Genomic DNA, 12,919 nt, shown 5'->3' on the forward strand with positions numbered 1-12,919 from the left:
TTTGCTCGCAAACAGCAGTATTACTGTGGGAATCCCAGAAATAATTTTACTTGAGAGTTCCTCTTTGTAGCACAAACTTTGCAAGATGGATAGAGTTTCATTTCCTGACAGCCATCTTGTATTTTGTAAGTATTTATTTCACTGAGGTTAGTTATGGACGAGGCCGTGAATGATGAACCACAGACAGAGTGTCACTATCATTCGGATCCCTGGTTCCACGGTTACAGAACCACACAGAGGCTCCGATTTTCACCATCAAATGTGTGCCAAACAACAAGCACTGATAGCAAGGTTGGACATAGAACTCTGTGCACAGAGACTGCTTTCAACATCTCCTGCTTTACAGAAAAGTAAAGCAGGACAATAACAGTTTGTCTGGTGTAAGGGAAGACGATGGCAGATGAGCCAACTGTGACTATCATTTTTTTATTTTAGACAGTTCACATGCAGTCATTTTGTCACTGATCTATTAGTTATTATGTTAAGGATATCGTGAAGAATTAAATATTTAAGTCATTTAAACATTTAAACAAAACCAAAATTATTGGTAATGGAAAAGAGGTAACGAAATGGTACTTCAGGGAACTTTCCCCTCCTCATGTAGAAAATATTTTCAGAATAGTTAGGCTTTTTTAATTAAGACAACAGACAATATATCCAGAACACATTGCAAATAATTGCATGTGCAAAACAAAATATGAATGTATATATTAGTTGGAAAATAAACTCAGCTTCAACATTATTGTGTTCTGATGTATGTCAATACGTTTTCTTTGTATAGGTAATCCAAGACACCTTTAAAATCAGTTTGACCAGAAGTCCAAGCCATTTTTCCTTGTAGCATGAAACCTCTAAAGAAACAACAGCCAGCCTTCACTTCCGCTGAATGAAGATTCTTAGCCTTAATTTGACACCAGATTTGATGGGCTTCCATGAGTTTCACATTTTGTTGGTCATGGGTCCTTTTACATGGAAATGGCCTCCCGCTAGGCCCTGTCAGCCCTGATTGGATGAGCCCAATAGTGCTCTGGATTGATTCATTTTATAGCCTATCACGTCTGCGAGTGGTGATTCCTCCTTTTCTCTGGCCTGAGATTTCCCTCAGGGCCATTTCCCAGAGTCTCGGCCAGGCCCCAGTCAGGCTCCTGAAAATCCCTCATTGCAGTAATTGAAACAGGTTTTCATGGCCTCCATCTATTCAATCATGTCTGAGAGAATTCCTTTGTACTTTGATCAACACAATTAGCTTCAGGACTCCCATTCTCTAGGAGGTTGAATAAATTATTTGATATCTCACTTTCTCTCCCTCTCACCCTCTGTAGAGCTCTATCAATCCCCGCTTCCTGTGTCTTTCTCCCCCTCCCTCCTCCCATTCTCTGCCCACAGCCCTGCTCCACTCTCAGTGCAGCGTCTCGATTGGACAGTTAATTGGAAAGCAAAGAAACACAGACAATATTCCAGTGGGGGCAACAGAAATATCTCCACTTGAAGTCGGTTACAAGTGCCAGTGACTGAGCATGAAATGGATGTTTTCATAGTATCAATCACCTTCAGCGTCCAAAAGGGGAAAAGATTGCCATCATTGAGATTATATAATGCACCTCTCCAAGAGCCCCCGGAGTGGACTGATGGAAAGGGGTGTGATGAGTTGTCTGGACAACAGCACTATAGCAACGTCCCAAACGCTAACGTCTACCCTACACAGTCCACCTTGGTATAAAGCATTTCACTTCATAGGGAATAAGCAGAAAGAAAGCAATAGAAAAACACAGCGATATAGAACGAGGGAAGCATTGAGAGAAAGAGACAGAGGAAAAGAGATAGAGGATAAGGGAGAGACAATGGGAGAGAGAGGGAGTAAGAGAGAGACAGAGAGAGAGAGAGAGAGATGTAGCCATAAATCTCCTGGGGAACATCAAAAAGGCAGTGTAATCTCACGAGGCAAAAAGGCTTTACTGAATGTCTCCTCCACAGCTGCGATGTCACGGCCAATGGCCAAGTGAAATACGGGAGGACCTGCCAAACAAAATTACACCGCCGATACGATTGCCTTGGTAACTCCAGTTTAGTCACTTTTTTTTCAAATTATAATTCCTTAGAAACATGCTAATGAAACACTGAAAACTGGATCTGTTTCAAAAATAAAGCGCATTTCTTTTCCAGTAACCGTTTTAGTTCCTTCCAATATCGTGTGAGTGTATTGTACTAAAATGTCACAAGGAAAGAAACGTTTAAGACCAATGCAGTACACAGCCCGAAAACTGACAAGTTCCTAAATTTTCAGTTATCTTGACAAATGACTGTGTGGAATCTAGGATGGCTTAACGCATTTTCAACACATCTGTTTTGACGTATAGCGTTTTTTTGGGGGGGAAGCTTATGTGGGCCCGCCACTCAACCCAGTTCTCTGAGCCACTCACTCTGCTTCCAGATGGCCTAATTTCTCTTAGGAGAAAAGCAGTGAGCGTTGTCAGACAGGGATGCTGACTTATCTCCTGTGTGGCTACATACACCACCCCCTAAAAATGTCTGAGATGGGCTTTTAGTTTAAGAGCTCTTCTAACTGTAACAGTTAGAGTAACACTATCCTCTCCGACACGCATGCAAGCTAGGGCCTAGGCCTGGAAAAAGTCCTGTCCACGGAGGAGCGGGTGTGGGGAGGACAGGAGGGGGGCGACGAGGGGAGACGAGAGGCGCGGTAAGCATAGGAGACAATGGGAAGGGTGACGAGAGGAGGGGGACATGGTTGAAGGGAGGACGGCAGGGGTGGAGAGGAAAGTAGAGGGGAGGAAAAGGGTGAGGAGAGAAGTGGAGAGGACGAAGAAAAAAAAAGAAACGAGTGGAGGCCTTGTTGCGTTCTAGATCCTCTGGGTCTTCTGGAAATGTTAACACGGCCGGGCTAATCAGACAGAGGGGCCACGGCGAGGGTGGACGGGGCAAACTCATCAAACAGGAACGTTCAAAGTTTCAAAACATTTTTACAAAGAAAAGGAGGGGGGAGGGTATATTTGCCCACAAAGCAGCCCTTTGCAGATGGTCACCACCGCCGCCTGCTATTCCCAGCTAATGTCTTTTACAGTGTTCCTCAGGCAGCGCCTGCTTTGAACCTGCATTCTGTTGTGGCGGGAAGGCAGAGTCCGCTGGCTTCATGAGAAGGCGAGGGAAACCCTGGGCCGACTGATGTCCCTGTGGTCAGTCTGTCTCCTTTTTTTAGATTTAGGACTGGGCTGACTCCAACTTGGCCCAGGACACGAACCCACAACTTTCCATCCCCAGGCGAGAGAGCTGACCACTACATTGTTTGGTCAGTCACAACAGCGTTGATGGTAGCCATTTGGTGACCGGCTGGACGGCAGAACACACAGACCTCATTTCAATAATTATAATCCTGCTGATTGCTTTAGATCGTGAATATAATAAAGTTACAAGGGCAAACATTTGACATGGACATGCTCTGTTGTGGTCTTTGTTCGACAACGACAGGTTTTACGTGGAATCCATGAACTCTCTCAACTTACAACATGTGTTTAGAATGTGAATGAAGTGGAAGAGACCACGGAGATGAAAGCAAATTGAAGAAAACATTTAAATTATGTGCGCTCTGGGGAGGTCTTTGAACCTTGTGTTTTTTTCTCAAGTCAATAATGTTGTCACTTTCCTGCAGACATCTCTAGTGATTCATTCATTCTGTCATGACTTCACATCATTATACAGACAGCAGTTACAGAGGACAGCAGGGACAGCACGCCCAATGTGGCTACCGTAAGTCCTCGCTCTAAAAAATGACAGCGCACTACCCTAATCCCCTTCAGGTGAAACACAGCGACTTGTTTAACTGACTTTGAATAACTGAACTCACTACGACATTCCCTGTGTTCTCTAGAGAACATATGTAAAGTTAAATTGTTGCTGTTGAGACGCTTTTAAACAACATTACACCTAACACACTGCAGAGCAGAAGATGAATTAGAACAAATGGCTCTAATCTACATTCATGTATGTGAAGAATTTAAAAAAGAAAAACGGGCCCAGTCTCGGTTGAAGAGTAATGAATTGTGCATACCGTAGTAGGATCGGAAGCGTGCAGAACGGGATGTTTATGCGAGGAGATGTGTTGCAGAAATAGCCGATGACAGCGTTTTGCTGGAAAATACATCTGTTGATTGCGGAATAATCTAGTGCAGATGAAGCAGCACATTTTCGACTTCTTCAACATCTATCAAAGGCAAGTAATCCGTCCTCAGCCCCCAGCCCCACCAACCCCACCCCAACCCCCCCCCCCCACCACACCATCCTCCTCCCTGGCTGCCAGAAGTCACCTACTGAGAAAATATAGACTAGCTCCATTGTGCTTGCATGATGGGTGGAGGCAAAACGACCCGACTGCATGTTTTATAAATTAAGGTTGCCCTGAAACAAAAAAATAAAAATAAAACATAGAGAATTACCATGCTGCTTATAGTTACTATTTGGGCAAGGTTTAATTTTTTAATTCCCAGTTTAATAGCACAGGAACAAGCACCAGAAATGTATGAACATACTGTAGGTAAGGAATGCCTGGACACAGCTCTTAGCCGTGGTGTATTGGCAATATATCACAAACACCCAAGATGCCCTCCTTTCAAATCAACACCCAACACGGTGAACCAGAAACACTGGTTTGATGCTGAATCATCAATGTAAAAATATTGGCAAGGTACGACCTACAAGGTGTTATGTCCCTCCAGTGTTGCTAATCTCTATCGCATTCTAGCAATGCCTCTACATTTGCAATTCAAAGTGATATGAATTCATAGCTGTTGATTTGGCTTGCCCACAGCTCTTGTCCCCATGACAATTTTACTCATGTACTGGTCCATCAACACCACCATGTTATCGATCAGCAAAACGGCAAATAAATGATTACATTTTTAGGATCTCTGGTGAAATGTCAAGTATATAATTTAAATTGTGCGTAAGCATACGGAAAGCTAAGTGTAGTGACCCAAAATAAACGAAAAGTACTGAACAAGGAATAAGAAATACAGAACTAACATGTACTAAATCACTTGTGTATTTATAATGGGAAGGACTGGGTCTAGAAATAAACCCACATATCTTTGAACAGACCCATCCAATCATTTCCTCAACAGATACATGGAGGCTTTTTAGGTGGGCCTAGCTCTCACACTAACTCCATGACCCAGAGAGCTCTCCATGTAGTTTGATATTATATTTATTTCCTGTTGCTGTTGAAAATGGTAGTGTGCTCTCAGTTTGGCCAACTCTGGACAAAAGTAGTGCCTCATTCAGGAAACAGACATCTCAGGTAGGGCCTCACTCAATAACCACAGGGAGCTCTTATCATTCAGTTGGACTTGGAAGTCCAACTTCTAATGCAGAATTTTACATTTGTCTGCCTTTGGGAATGGACGTCTAGGCTGCACTCCCAGTAGATACCTTGTGATTGAAACTCAGTGAGCCTGGCAGGGCGTTGGTCCCACTGTTCAGCAGTGAAGACTGGATTTCATGGGATTTAACTAATCTCAGTGTGACCTCAGGCGAGGAGAGGGTATCTAGCCTGAGATGGGAGCTCCGACGTCCTTGAAAGTTCTGCAGTATCTCCTGCAATGCATATTGGCTACATGATCTTAAAAGCACTCTTGTGACGTAATGAAATGGGATATAATGGTTTTTACTGACAGCTGGGACAGACAGAGAGGTTTCAAGCTCAGTTTTGCCTGTTTGTCTTCAGAGCACTCATACATCTTGATTTTGCGTTCCCTGTTGCTCAAGAGATCTAAACACCACAGCTTCTTTTTTTTTTCTTCTTCTCGAGCCAAAATAGTTTTTTAGCCATGAAACTTTCCAACCACAAAGACCATGATTGGATTTTATCTGTGGGTAGCAGGGTAGTGCCTCCTCAGACAGATCATTCTGGGACACACAAAAACAACATCACAAGGCCTATTGTAGTGCAGCTTGCACGAAAAAATGATTACGGGGGTCGGGATGGATCTTGACAGGGTGGATGGTAGGCCTGGAGGTGTAGGGATGTGGGCCTGGAGGTGTAGGGATGTGGGCCTGGAGGCGTAGGGATGTGGGCCTGGAGGTGTAGGGATGTGGGCCTGGAGGCGTAGGGATGTGGGCCTGGAGGCGTAGGGATGTGGGGCAGTTTGGACATTGGTGCCCATGTGGTAATAACTGACAAAAATGTTTTGGTAACCATTTGGAGCAAGGGGTGGGTGCCAAAATGTTTCAAACACACTCCACATTTTTCCCCCCTTTAACCCAAATTAATCAGGATTATTCTCCAATAAGTGGGTCTCGGAAAATACCTACACAATGTTTTACCTTCCATTGTTTTTGTGAAACCAAGTGAAAAAGTCAGACCGCACAACGTCAAGCCGAACAGTCAGTCAACACGACATCATGGTTTGAGATGCACTCGCTGAAACTTGGACCCGCCCATTAGCCATTCGGCATTGGAAATACACGACAAGTGTCCTTTCCAATGGTTCCAGAGTCCTGCTCCTGTTGTTCATCTGTGTGCATTTACAGCAGCCCACCATCACAGACATGACAACAACGCCAATGTGGCTTTCACATAAAAAGATTTCGCAAGCCTTGAATTACAGTTATGGGATAAACTGATTGTGCTTAGCTAGAATCAAAGGGAGCTGGGAGGCGAAACTTCATCTTAAACTTATTATACATCCTTTAAGGAAACCACATTTTGGATATCAATGTATCGTTTTGACATTCGCCTCTTGTCCCTATTTATGTTGTAGTCTCACTGAAGAAGGAAAAAACAATGCTATAGAAAATCAAGTGCAGTTTGTCCACACGCACATAAGACCAGAATACCAGCAAAGTTCTGATAAAAAACAAACAAAAGAGATGTGAAAGAATGCAGCTCAGCCAGCACTAATATACAGCACAGTGACCATGAAAAAATATATATACTTCCCCTATATTAAAAATAGCAATACTTGCCACACGTGACTTCATTTTGCAGGCAGCTCAAAAATCCACTATCACCAGTAACAGCACTTGTTGGATTGGTAACGCCATGTTAGTTACCAGGTGAATAAAATAGTCAGTGTGTGTACACGCCTTTTGGGTCTGTGGTCTGTCCGAAGAACTGTGCGTGAATGTGTTTCACCAAACCGCATCCCTGTGGCGCCGCGAGTGTTTCCCATTCCTAGTGTAAGTAGGAGGTTGTATTTACACACCATGAGCAATAATTGCTGTAGGCTAAATGGGCTCTTAAGCTTTCTGATGAGAATCTAACTCACGTGTATTCATTTTCTAGCCTTCTCCTCTACTGCAATCAAAAGCATCAATACTTTATGGCTCCCACTTTTACAAACGCAGCATATTGCACCACTCGTTTCAGAATCGATCATACTTGAGGTCCTAATGTCATTCAAACCTCAGGCTAATGTCGTGCTAATCTCCTTGATTCCAGGGGAACAAAATGTATTTATGAATGACTAAATTCATTTGGATCAATAGAAGTGTTTGCCAAATGGTATATATTTATTGTTATTATTATTACATTACAGCCTTGCCTGTAAGGTAGGTTGATATGGAAACAAATTTCAAGTGAAAAGTGCCTATCATAGGTTGTTCTTCCTCTCCCAACATTCTGAAGGTTAATAAGGCTCTGCTGGCCTCCAACTGGAATTGAGGAGAGACGGATCAGACTAAGAGATGGAAAGTGTGAAGTCATTAGGAAATGCCAAGTTTGCTCTGCTAAACGACAGGAGTAGAAAGCCAGTGGTTTTGGACTACACAAGAGCTCACTTTTTCTCCAATGCAGGCTTCCCGTGCCAAGCCAAACAGCTCACTCCCCCTCTTTCTCCCCGAGCCGTGGAGCGTACGCCACGCAGCCAGTCTATTTTCACAGGGCAAATTTGCTGTTGTGGGACTATAATTGTATCTGAATTGTTGCCACCCCATTTGGCAGAGTTTAGCCTGGTGAGGTCATATTATATCAATGAATTCTTCAGTTTTTATGAAAAGGAGTGGCATCTTTTGGCCCGTGGTCACTGCTGAAGACAGTTACTGAGCCCCGCTTGAGATATCTAGGTTTAGTTCAACTCCGCTGCCAAAGGTGGCCATTTTGAAACAGTATACTTTGATGGTGAAAACCTTTACATCTTTAAGAGTCACAATTTGAAATCGTAATCTATACATTTTTAAAAATAATTGAATGACCAACCTGAGTGCCTGTCATTATCATTGGTCAGTGACTTTGACAGGAGGACCCATTCTTAAAGATGCTTTTGGGGACCTTAGTTGATAAAAAAAATAAAAAAACTCCCATTTTGGACTGGATATGTAATATTAGCTATGAAATTCTGTGTTTGAAATTGAGGGGTTTTGATGTCATGACATTAAACAAGTTTCTACACCATGGCACCTCTTTTACACCAGTGGCCAGCAATCCCACAATGCACCTTTCAGTACATACATCAGATTATAACCTGAACAATATTTTAGCCACAAAATAATCCTTCGGCAAAAGGAGCATTCTAAGTGCAATAACATCAAATGTCATGAGTTAGTATTGGTTTTCAGGGCATTGATGTAAAGCTCGTCTGCATTTTCTACAGTGCTGGAAAATTCACAGCAACAAAAGACTGTATAGTACAGTGTGTATGACTCAAAGTGCTACTCGGCAAAGATTGGCTTTTACTGATCCCAATGGAGCTGGGGTGAGTGAGCGTGCGAAAGACCCATAACACAACCGTTCGTTCCCCTGTCAGTAATGACTGTCATCATCACAAGCTAATGTGACTACCCAGAGAGCGTCCAGCTACATCCGTCCAAGGCCTTGCAATACCAGGCCATGCCTCACTTCATCACATCACCAAATCACTTTACACAACATATTCACTCACACCATTACCAGGCCGACTTTTACAGTCAAGTCACAATCCAATCACAAATGAGAGGTTTCAATAGTGAGGATTTTAAATGCTGCATTTGATGCTACGTTCCATTTGTGACTTCTGTAGAGGGTGCATTTTGTCTGTCTAAGATATCCCTTGCAATTCATTAAAGGACCTCACATTTATTTTTCTAAAACAAGCTAGAATGTATTGTTCTCCACAATTCTTAATTTCTCTTTTAATATTACAGATCCTTTGTTTTTGATATTGTTTTTGATTCAGATCTTGACAGAGTGGATGGTAGGCCTGGAGGTGTAGGGATGTGGGCCTGGAGGTGTAGGGATGTGGGTCTTGAGGTGTAGGGATGTGGGTCTTGAGGTGTAGGGATGTGGGCCTGGAGGCGTAGGGATGTGGGCCTGGAGGCGTAGGGATGTGGGCCTGGAGGCGTAGGGATGTGGGCCTGGAGGCGTAGGGATGTGGGCCTGGAGGTGTAGGGATGTGGGTCTTGAGGTGTAGGGATGTGGGCCTGGAGGCGTAGGGATGTGGGCCTGGAGGCGTAGGGATGTGGGCCTGGAGGCGTAGGGATGTGGGCCTGGAGGCGTAGGGATGTGGGCCTAAAGGCGTAGGGATGTGGGCCTGGAGGCGTAGGGATGTGGGCCTGGAGGCGTAGGGATGTGGGCCTTGAGGTGTAGGGATGTGGGCCTGGAGGCGTAGGGATGTGGGGCAGTTGGACATTGGTGCCCATGTGGTAATAACTGACAAATAGTTTTGGTAACCATTTGGAACAAGGGGTTGGTGCCAAAATGTTTCAAACACACTCCACATTTCCCCCCCCCTTTAACCCAAATTAATCAGGATTATTCCCCAATAAGTGGGTCTCGGAAAATACCTACACAATGTTTCACCTTCCATTGTTTTTGTAAAACCAAGTGAAAAAGCCTGACCGCACAACGTCAAGCCAAACCAAATATTTAATTTTATATCAGAAAATGAACAGAAATAGCAGTGACATAATTATTGACACTCCAGACATTTTGTAGCACAGCCTTTGGCTAATGTGACATGAATCAAGCGCTTCCTAGAGCTGTAGCTGAGCTACCTGGACTACTTTTTGAAAACTGGTACAGTTGTCCCAGATTGAAGGTTGCCTCCCAACTGTTGTTTTCAGATCACTTTCAATAGGATTCAGATCTGGAGTAATTGCTGACCAGTTAAGAACAGTCCAGGGTTTCATCTTGAACCATTCCTGGTGGCGTTTTCAAGTGTTTGGTGTAATTGTCCGGCTGGAAGACCCATGACCTTTAACGTAGACCCAGCTTTCTGGCTTCGACATTGACTTCCAACATGCCTTGGTGTTCTCCTTAATTCATGGTTTCATTCATACACTCAAGACAGCCAGCAAAGAAACCCCAAAACATCACTGAACCATGCCCATATTTGACTTTAGGGAATGGGTTATTTTCTTTGAAAGCTTCATTTTGTTTTCTGTAAACATAAAGATGTTGTGCTTTACCAAATAGCTCTAATTTGGTCTCATCTTTTCACAGGAGATGGTCTCAGAAGGATTGTGGCATGTTCGGATGTGTTTTGACAAATTGCAGTCAGACTTTCTTAAAGCTCTCTCTCTCTCTCTCTCTCTCTCTCTCTCTCTCTCTCTCAGCAGTGGGTCATCTATCATAAAATCCCCTTTCACAGAGTTGGTGACAAATGGTGTGACAAACTATTGTACCTTGTGTCTAAAGGTCAGCTTGAATCTTTGTGGCAGTTGATAAAGGTGCTTTTTTCACCAGTATTTTTTTCCACAAAGTTTTCTCTTGTGGTTACATGCAGGGATGTTGGTTACAGTGACATGGGTCTTAAACGTTATAATGACGCTACATAAAGTGGAATCAGGATCATCAAGGTTTCTGGAGATGAACTTGTTGCCTTGAGATTATCAATGCATAAGTAAACTTAAAGGGGCCATATGTAGGATTTGCAATGTCCTACTAGCACAATTCAAGCATAAATGACAAGAGGATATCTGAAGTTAATGTTTAAAAAAAAAACCTATAGATTTGTTTCAGAGAGCCTGAGATATTCCCCCCTTTATAGTTGCTAGCCAGTGCATTTATCAGTTTGCAATGATTTAGCAGTCTCCTCATACACACTTTAGAAACTCTCAGTACACCCAACCTAAACCACCCTGGGCTAGCTAACGCTATTCCAGTCTCGTACTGTAATGGAAGAGGAGGTGGAGACACGTCGTGTTATTGTGCAGAGGAGAGATTATATTCAGTGCCCCTTCAAACCAAGGTCAGGCAAAAAATAAAAAGTATCGATAAGTAAGTGTCTTGGGCCTATTTTGTACGTGAAGACAACTTACTTTACTTAAATTCCCACACAATTGTCCACCCTGTGACAAACGTTCAGACAATAACAGCCCAACGTGTGGTGCTGGAGTCAATGGCATTCTGACAACTCCCGACATTTCCCCTTCATTTAAAATGCTAGGCTACTGTGGGTTTGCTACACGTATTGCTATAGGCACTGCGGTCTATGCATAACGGTGCCTTTGTTTTCCTGGTTTGTGATTTCTGCCAGGTTCACTAATCCATGAAGTGCTCTTCTTGAGTCAACATGCTCCCGGAACTCCGCCAATTCTTCTCAGATGAGTGAGTGTAAAGGTGTTTCGGACTGGGGTTCGTATGCGGGCCTACACATTCTCTCTCGCTCATTTTCTTTCGAATCAACCTGTGTTTGTTCAGCAGCTCTCTCACAACAGATGCGTTTCAAGGAGCTTTTCAAATAAGATTACAATTTTTTTTTTTACAAAAAAGCCTTTCGTGCATAAAACGTTTATTTCTCCCTTTTCCTACTCATGTCCGTCTCCCCTCCCTCTCTCTTCTCTCACCAGCCGCCCCTGCGGCCACGTCCCTACCTTCAGTTGGCATAAGATCCTCTCTGCAAGCCACATTAAACAGTAAAACAGGGCCATGTCCAACATGAAGTATTGATAGTGATCTACAGTGGTCTCAGGTAGACGCACCGGGGGGGGGGGGTCATAGCATGGCACTCGTTACTCACAGTCTGTGTCATCATCGCCCTCTTCGGGGGGCCCTGACTGATTGCTATTGGTCCCCGTGCTCTGATCCTTCTTTGTGATGAGAACGATATAAAAGTCTGTCTGTCTGAAGGGCCGGCTGTGATAGGACCATAATGTGTCCGTATGTGCTAGGGTCTCAGCACTCACCGAACAGTCGGGCCGTAACGCTTTCGCTACCTGGCCGCTCCCAGTCTCTCCCTCTCCCTTTTATTTTTTTCTTCCTTCCAAGATGCGTGTGGTCTGTGTGTGTTTTTGTGAGATTTTCTGGGTGTTTTTGTGTGTGGATGTGGAAGATGATTTATTGTGTTGCTCTGTGGGTCAGAAGTGATCTCTGTTGTTTCTTTGTTTTTCTCTACTGTCTGATGTTTCATTGTGTGTGTTATTTTTTTTCATTTCCTTCGTTGCCTTTAAAGATTGGACTTGTAATGTTGTGAGATTACCTCCCAGCCCCTGTTGTATCAATCATTTAATCAATCAAATGTATTTTATGAAGCCTTTTTACATCAGCAGTTGTCCCATAGTGTTTATACAGATACCCAGCTTAAAACTCCAAATTGCAAGCAACAACAATAAATTGATGCCCAGTGGCTGGATAAAACTCCTTAGTAGGGTAAGGCAATTCTATAATACTATACAAAATAATAACAGTGAACACAGCATAACCCTATCCAAAATAAACATGGTATTTAAACTATGACTACGCCTATAAAACCTGTACGTCAAGACTGGGGTTGCCTGTCGACCCAAACTGAAATCTTCTGCTGTTCTAGTTTTCACCTCAGTCAGAGACTTTTATTATTCAGAATGTTTGGACCAAACAACCAATTGGATTATTTTCAATCAATCAGAGGGCCATCTAAACATTGTGAATAGAGTGGTTAGATGTTCTTATTTTTGAATCTTTGAATTGAAGATACTCAGATCCAGATCCAGAAATTAATGTTCATTTGGGTAT

The sequence above is a fragment of the Esox lucius genome, chromosome 10 (assembly GCF_011004845.1).
Source record: "Esox lucius isolate fEsoLuc1 chromosome 10, fEsoLuc1.pri, whole genome shotgun sequence".
NCBI classification, from domain to species: domain Eukaryota; kingdom Metazoa; phylum Chordata; class Actinopteri; order Esociformes; family Esocidae; genus Esox; species Esox lucius.